Source organism: Solanum stenotomum, chromosome 4 (genome assembly GCF_019186545.1).
Source record: "Solanum stenotomum isolate F172 chromosome 4, ASM1918654v1, whole genome shotgun sequence".
NCBI lineage: Eukaryota > Viridiplantae > Streptophyta > Magnoliopsida > Solanales > Solanaceae > Solanum > Solanum stenotomum.
In genome coordinates, this window is record NC_064285.1 from 43063394 (window position 1) to 43071514 (window position 8121).

At 34.4% G+C, this 8121-nt stretch overlaps 1 pseudogene; it reads left to right on the plus strand.

Annotated features, from left to right (window-relative positions):
- The first annotated feature begins 3036 nt into the window (after positions 1-3036).
- On the plus strand, positions 3037-6445 carry LOC125861511 (uncharacterized; annotated as a pseudogene).
- The last annotated feature ends 1676 nt before the right edge of the window (positions 6446-8121 follow it).

Below are 8121 nucleotides of genomic sequence, written 5' to 3' on the forward strand. Positions count from 1 at the left end.
TAAGGGGCCTAATTGGTGGCGGTGGTGGTCGTTGTGGAGGTGGAGGAGGAGGTGGTGATGGTGGATCTAGTTTTTTCATTGGATATGGCGAAGTCACGACTTCAGTGCAAATGGTGGTGGAGGCGGCGGTAGAGGTGGTGGTGAATAAGGAGGAGGTAGTGATGGAGGATCTATTTTTGGAATTGGTTATGGTGAGGGTCATGAATGGGGAGAAAACGGCGGTGGTGGTGGTCAAAATGGTGGTAGTGGTTTGGTGCCAGAGGAGTATGGGTCCATAGTGGTGGTGGCAATTGATTCCACCATTTGCTCAAATAACTATATTTCATGTGTGTGCTATTTCACCAATGGTTCTTAGTTAAACATTTTCCTTATGCCAACTCTTTTATTATTAGATACATTGTCATAATGTTGACATGATGTAATTCTACTCATGTCCTGACATATTAAACTATTTATAGTAATGAATATTTTTCAATTCACCGTTGATCAAAAACATCCATGATTTAAACGATTAAATTATAATTTCAAAATAGGGATCGAGGGAGATCGGGGGCTACCCCTTACCCTAGCCTACAACAACAAAATGGATAACCAATCCATTCATCGAAAGCACATACAACACACAAGTATACAACGATTCTATGCCTAAACAACCACACTTTCAATTCATTGACAAAAATATTGTCCTTTTCTGACTAACACAAGGTAAAAAATATTGTAAAAATTAAAAATTTATCAAAATATAAAAAAGAAATGCATTTTTTAAAAAACGGATTAGTTTTAATCTCCTTCAATTATTTAAAATCCAATTATTAAATTTTAAAGAAAGAAAAATGAAAATAATAATTGTGAAGGCCTCTTCAAAACAATGTAGCTATTTGAAATTTCTGCACGGTTGCCTCATTTCACATTTATGCCCGCTAACTTTGGGTGTGCATGAGTAGACACTTAAACGTGTGTAAAGTTGAACATGTCGATACAAGAGTCCCTGGTGGCAAAATATACCTATGACACACCATAAAACACAAATCGCCATGTAGGATGCCACATAAGACGCGTGTGTCTATTTGTTTAACTTTTTACAAGTTTAAGTGTCTAGCTGTACACACCAAAATATAAAGGTCATAAATATGAAATGAGGTCAAATTAAAGGGTATATTGAAAGGAAAAATCTTTCAGAAGAACTTAATTTCTTCTAATTTTAAAGAATCATACCACTCAAAGGTGACTTTTTTTATCTTTCTTATAAGAAATAAAGTTCAAATTGTTACCTAAGAAATAATCATTTTGTTTAGGCATAATACATTAATGTTTTCTTTAATATGACTTTATCTGGAACCAAAACCTTCCAACCTTGGGTGTGCACAAGTAGGTACGTAAACTTGTATAGAGTTGAACAAGAAGATACACATGTCCTACTTGGCGTTATACGTGGAAATTCGTGTCTAATACGGTACCCTACATGTATTATGCCACGTACGACACATGTGTCTACCTGTGCACACCAAAAGTTTGAGGGTATAGATACAAACTAAAGGAAAGTTAAATGGCATATTTATGTATTATGCCTTTTATTTATATAGGGATAAGGCACAAGTAACCCCCAAGACTATGATCAAAATTCCAGAGATAGACCTTAACTAACCTAAGGTCCTATTACCCGCTTAAATTCATTTATTTTTTTTTGAAATTTTGTACACCTTTTGGCTTACGTGGCACACCTCGTGACTCCACACAGTTGAGGCGTATGGGAGATATTTAGATGTCACATAAGCCAAAAAGGTGTACAAAATTACAAAAAAAAAAGGATTCAGGGGGTAATATGACCTTAGTTTAGTTAAGGTGTATCTCTGGGATTTCTTCATAGTCTAGGGGGCACTTGAACCTTATCCCATTTATATATATAGTTCAAAAGTTCAAAGAAGAAAGAAAATTTAGGATTTTTTTAATTCATTTTTCTTCTATAAACCCCCCCCCCCAAACTACCACCCCGATAATCTTTTTTTATATATATATTTATATTTATAATTTGTCTGCACTCAATTTTATATATGTGTAACCGCATACTTTATCCGACTCAGCAAACTTAATGCCACATAAGTTTAGTCAAATCAGGATATAAGATGAAGTGTTTCCTCGAGCATTCCACCTTCTACAAATAATAAATATTTATTGACCAAATATCCAAATATTGTGATTATTTTTCTAAAAGACTAAAGAGATACCTTCTAAAAATAGTAAATAAACTTTGACCAAATATCCAATATCGTAAAAAAAATTCTAAAAGAACCACACTCTACAAATAATAAATAAGTATTGTCCAAATATACAAATATCGTGATTTTTTTTCTAAAAGAGCTAAAGTTATATATCAATCTTATCTTATCAATTGCATCCTTATCTATCTTAAAAATTACTTTCATCTTCTCAATTTAATTGTCTATATATAGTCCTCAATATTTCAATCCTCAAACCACATTTTTCTCAACTATTATTCTTTAAGTTTTGTTTACTTTTTGTTGTTTCCTACCAAGATTTTCTAATATCCATCTTTATATTATTATGACTTTTTCATATGAAATGAAAACTTGTCGAGACACAGTTTCTTATATGGCACCAGTTTCGACAATAAAGAGTGATCAAATGGTAGTATGATGTCTTCTAACTATTTTTTTTTCTAATTTAGATTACTCTATCAATAATTTGTTTTTTACTTAAGTTGTTTGAAATATTTTTGAAAAAAGGTCTATGAGATTATTATTTTTTTAATTTGGGAAATAAGAGATGGCTTCTAATATAGCACCAAAACTTTAACATATTTTCTCAATTGCAGAATGATGTTGAAGCTTTAAAAGTACCCAAAAATTGACTGATGAGAGGAAGAAAAGATCAATCTTTCGTAATGTTAGCTTCCAAATTAAACCTTGTAAAGACGAAGCTAACTGTTACACCATTTATAAACCACCAAAGGTTACGACAAATCTTGCAGATGAATCAAATAGTGATCCTCAGCCTCTTAATTGTGAATACAAGGAGATGCTACATGAGTGGGTATCTGAAAGGAGACAATGTGAAAGTGGAGCATTTGACATGGTAAGTACAATTTTTTATGATGTATTTTTTTCATATGAATGTTGAAACTCACTAGTTTCTTGCAGTATTTACACAAATGCATTATGTATAGGAAAAATTACCTAAATACACATCTTATTTTACCATAATCTCTGAAATTTCCTACCATTTGAATTTTTTTTAAAAGTCCCCTCTCGAATACATCACTCTCCTCTTGCTGATATATCCCTATCCCCCTCTCGGATACATCCCTCCCCTTTCTGATACATCTCTCACCTACGTATCTAGATGTCTAGATGATGTATCCAAAAGTCCAGTGCTATATCCAGATGTCCTATCCCTCTTCCTCTCTGATATATCCCACCCCTCTAGGATACATCCCTCACCTATGTATCCTAATGTCCAAGGATGTATCAATAAGTCCATTGATGTATCCGAGATTCATAAATTTTAAGAATTTTTTGTAATTTTAAAATGAGTAGGGATATAATGTAATTAGCGTTTAACACTATGGGATTTAAGTAAATTATACTTATATATATATTCATCTATCTAGCTATATGTGTTTGTTGTTCAAAAGGAAGGTCTCAAAAATACCCCAACATGTATGATATTTTACTTTCTTTACGTCATGCTTTCAAATTGGAATTTATCGAATACCAATTTGGTAAATCCTCCACTTAATTATATTATCACTCATTTTCTCTTCTTTTTTTCTGAAAAAAAAGTGAAATTATTTTGTTTGGGAGAGAGTAGTAGAGATGAGGGTGAGAAGAGGGGTGTCGATCTCTGAGAATCAGTTTGGATTCATGCCGGGCCGATCGACTACCGAAGCCATCCATCTTATGCGAAGACTGGTAGAAAAATATAGAGAAAGGAAGAGAGACCTACATATGGTGTTCATTGACCTTGAAAAGGCCTATGACAAAGTACCGAGGAATGTCCTCTGGAGGTGCTTGGAGGCTAAAGGTGTCCCGATGATTTATATTAGGGCGATAAAGGACATGTACGGTGGAGCCAAGACTCGGGTTAGAACGGTTGGAGGAGACTCGGAACATTTCCCAGTTGAGATGGGATTGCACCAGGGATCAGTCCTTAGCCCTTTTCTATTTGCTTTGGTGATGGATGAGTTGACGCGGTCCATTCAGGAGAAGGTCCCATGGTGTATGTTATTTGCGGATGACATAGTACTGATTGATGAGACGCGAGACAGAGTTAATGCGAGGTTGGAGGTGTGGAGACAAACGCTGGAGTCCAAAGGGTTCAGGTTGAGTAGGACCAAAACAGAATATTTGGGGTGCAAATTCAGTGATGCGTTGGATGAGGTAGATGTGGAAGTGAGACTTGACACACAGATCATTCCTAAGAAAGAAAGTTTTAAGTATCTTGGGTCTGTAATCCAAGGAAGTGGTGACATCGACGATGATGTCACACATCGCATTGGGGTTGCTTGGATGAAATGGAGGCTCGCCTCTGGAGTCCTGTGTGATAAGAAAATTCCACCTAAACTCAAAGGTAAGTTCTACAGAGTGGTAGTTAGACCGGCCTTGTTGTATGGAGCGGAGTGTTGGCCAGTCAAGAACTCACATGTTCAAAAAATGCATGTTGCGGAGATGAGGATGCTGAGATGGATGTGTGGGCACACTAGGAGCGATAAGGTTAGGAATGAGGTTACCCGGGAGAAGGTGGGAGTGGCCTCTGTGGTGGACAAGCTGAGGGAAGCGAGACTGAGATGGTTTGGGCATGTGAAGAGACGGAGCGCAGACGCCCCAGTGAGGAGGTGCGAGGGGCTGGTTGTAGAGGGTACGCGGAGGGGTAGAGGTAGGCCTAAGAAGTATTGGGGAGAGGTGATTAGACAGGACTTGGCTCAGCTTCACATTACCGAGGACATGACTCTAGATAGGAAGGAGTGGAGGTCGCGTATTAAGGTTGAAGGTTAGTTGGGTTAGCGTGTTGTCTTTCCTTGCGAGGGTATGGGTTGTTAGCGTTTGTAGTAGTCTTAGCATTGCGCTTGTAGTTCTTGTCTGTGTTACCCATAGCCTAATGTGTTTACTGCGTTCACTTCTCGCACTATTTTCTTGATGTTATTGTCTCCTTTGGTGATTTTACACTATTTTCTTATTGGATGTTATGTTTTATATATTTTTTGTCTTTTACTTGGATTTGATGTACTTGAGCTGAGGGTCTTCCGGAAACAGCCTCTCTACCTCCACGAGGTAGTGGTAAGGTCTGCGTACACTCTACCCTCCCCAGACCCCACCTAGTGGGATTCCACTGGGTATGTTGTTGTTAGGCGATAATCAAAATTGTTTTCTTGTTTCAAATTAGTATGAGATGAAGTTGTAACTATCTACCACATTCAAGACTTATGCAGAGTTCTATATTGTATGATTTTCTTTTTAATTATTCAAAAATTGTCTAGCTTGTTCTTATCCTAAGGACCAATAAATATCTAACGAAATGATAAATCAAGAAAATGACAGCATGTCAATATATTTACTTTCTAATGTTTTAATAATTACTATACATAAACTTAAGAAAAATCTTATTGGATTGCAGTATTACACTCACAAGAGCAAAGGTCGCAAGTATCGATCAATTGTGCAGGTAAGAAATTATATACTCCAAAGTTTTGATAAGCTGAAGATGGAAGTGGATCAAGAAACTAATGAAGTAACAAAGATAAGCTCTTACTTTATATGCATTTTGTTGGATAATAATTGTTTGTTTGACCAAGTTTTAAAAAAAAACTAAAAGTGATATATATATATACACACACACTAGATTGTCCTTATTGAACCAAAGGTTGGGGTTGTTGAGAAATGCTTCAAGAAAAGAAAAGGAGAATGTTCCATCTTGAAGAGGGAGTCTGCAACAAAGAAATAGAAAAGCAACAACTTTGGCAAGAGGGAGGTCAATAAATTTCTCGGTGAAGCAAGGAACAACCTCCTGAAGAGGGATTTCAAACAAATAAACAAGGTAAGTTTATGTTAAACTAGCTATTATACAACTTTATTTTTTTTGTATTTTATGTATCTTTACAACATTACTTTTTAAATGAAAGGATATTGGAATGTCAGAAGAAGAATCCTCCCAAAAATCAAAACTAGAATCTTCAATCTCAGAGGGAAAGCCTGGAACAAATGGCCGAATAAGAAAATTCACACCAAAGGAAAAATACAAGAAATAATATTTTTTGAACAACACGTATTGGTGTTGGCATCACAAGGTTCAATAAATTGTGGGAGGTCTAGTTGGAAATGACAACAGAGCTAGTAATGGTACAAACGGTGGCAACAACGAAGGAGGGAGAGGTAGTGGAGACTATAATTTAGTTTTGTTACTTAAAATTATTTGTGCCCTAAGTGTTTGATGATTTCTTGAAAGAAATCACTTTGACTTTTATTCTATCAGTAAGATTTGGGTTTTTCTTGAAACAAGATCTTAATTGGTCTAGTTTTGCTAGATTTGAGTAATTATGTTTGTTCGGATGGTTGTTACTATTGTTTCATAAAGAAAAATATTGTATTGTATTACATTTTTTTAAGAGAAAAAAAGCTCTGATATACCCTCAACTTTATCAATTAGAGTTGATATACTCCTCATTATTAAAGTGGCTTATATATACTCATACAATTATACAAATGCAAACATATACCATTTTCCTCTAATGAAAGTGAAAAAAAAATAGATTAATTTTTAAAAAAATTAATTCGAAAAAAATCGATGTAATAAATATATTTCATTCTTCTCACACGTATGATATATGACTCTTTTGATTCAATGATGATTTGATTTATTATTTTGATGGCCAAATTTATTTTCCACTAATTCTCTTGTAAAATTAATTATAGATACCCCAATGGGTTTTTACAAATACAAAAATTAGATTAAAATCACTTTACTTCTCACTGTTATTCTTGAGTATTCTTTAGTTTTTGTTCTAATTCCTTTGAGAGTATCGGAAAACATGAATGATGAGAAGAAGAATAGATCAGTCTTTCGTAATGTTAGTTTTCGAATTGAACCTTCTAAAGGTGAAGCTAACTATTACACCATTTATAAACCAGAAAAGGTTAGTACAGACCCTGCAGAAGAACCAACTAGTGATCCCTAAAAACTTAACCGTAAATACCAGAAGAGGCTATATGGATAGCTAGCTGAAAGGAGACAGTGTGAAAATAGAGCACTTGACATGATAAATACAACTTTTTCTATGATGTATTCTTTTTATCCTAATGTCGAGATTTTCTAGTTTGTTGAAGTAAGTACACAAATGCATTATATATATATTCATCTATCTAGCTATATTTGTTTGTTGCCCAGATGAAAGGTCTCAAAATTACCTCCAACATGTATGACATTTTCTTTTCTTTATGTCATGTTACAAATTGGGATTTGCTAACTACCTATCGTGAATCCTCCACATAATTATATTATCTCTTATTTTATCTTTTCTTTTTTCCTAAAAAAGAAGAGTCAAAACATTTGTTTTGTGTGTGATAGGCAATAAGTAAACCTATTTTCTTATTTTAGACTGGAATGAGATGAAGTTGTAACTACTAAACTATAACAATACTATCACATTCTAAACTTATTTGGATTTTATATTGTATATTTTTCGTTAGTTATTTAATATTATATATAGCTACTTTTTATCTTAAGGACCAACGAATCTCTAACCAATGATATATCAAGAAAAATGAGATCTAGTAATATTATTACTTCGTAATGTCTGCACTTTGAACTTTGTAAAATCATATATATAGATTGTTCGCTACAAAAATCTTATAGGATTGCAGTATTACTGTCATAAGAACAAACAATATTGTTCTATTGTGAAGGTAAGAAAATATTTTTTTGGAAATTTATCCAAGCTTGAAGTAGATCAAGAAATGTCACAACCAAACTGTAGTGATTGGCACCCACACTAACTCTACGGTGGGAGAACAACTACTACAACCCAAACCAAGCAACTAAACAAGAAACTAAGAATTTAAACATACAAAACAGTTAAATACTAAGGAAAGAATTAGAGAGTTCCCATAA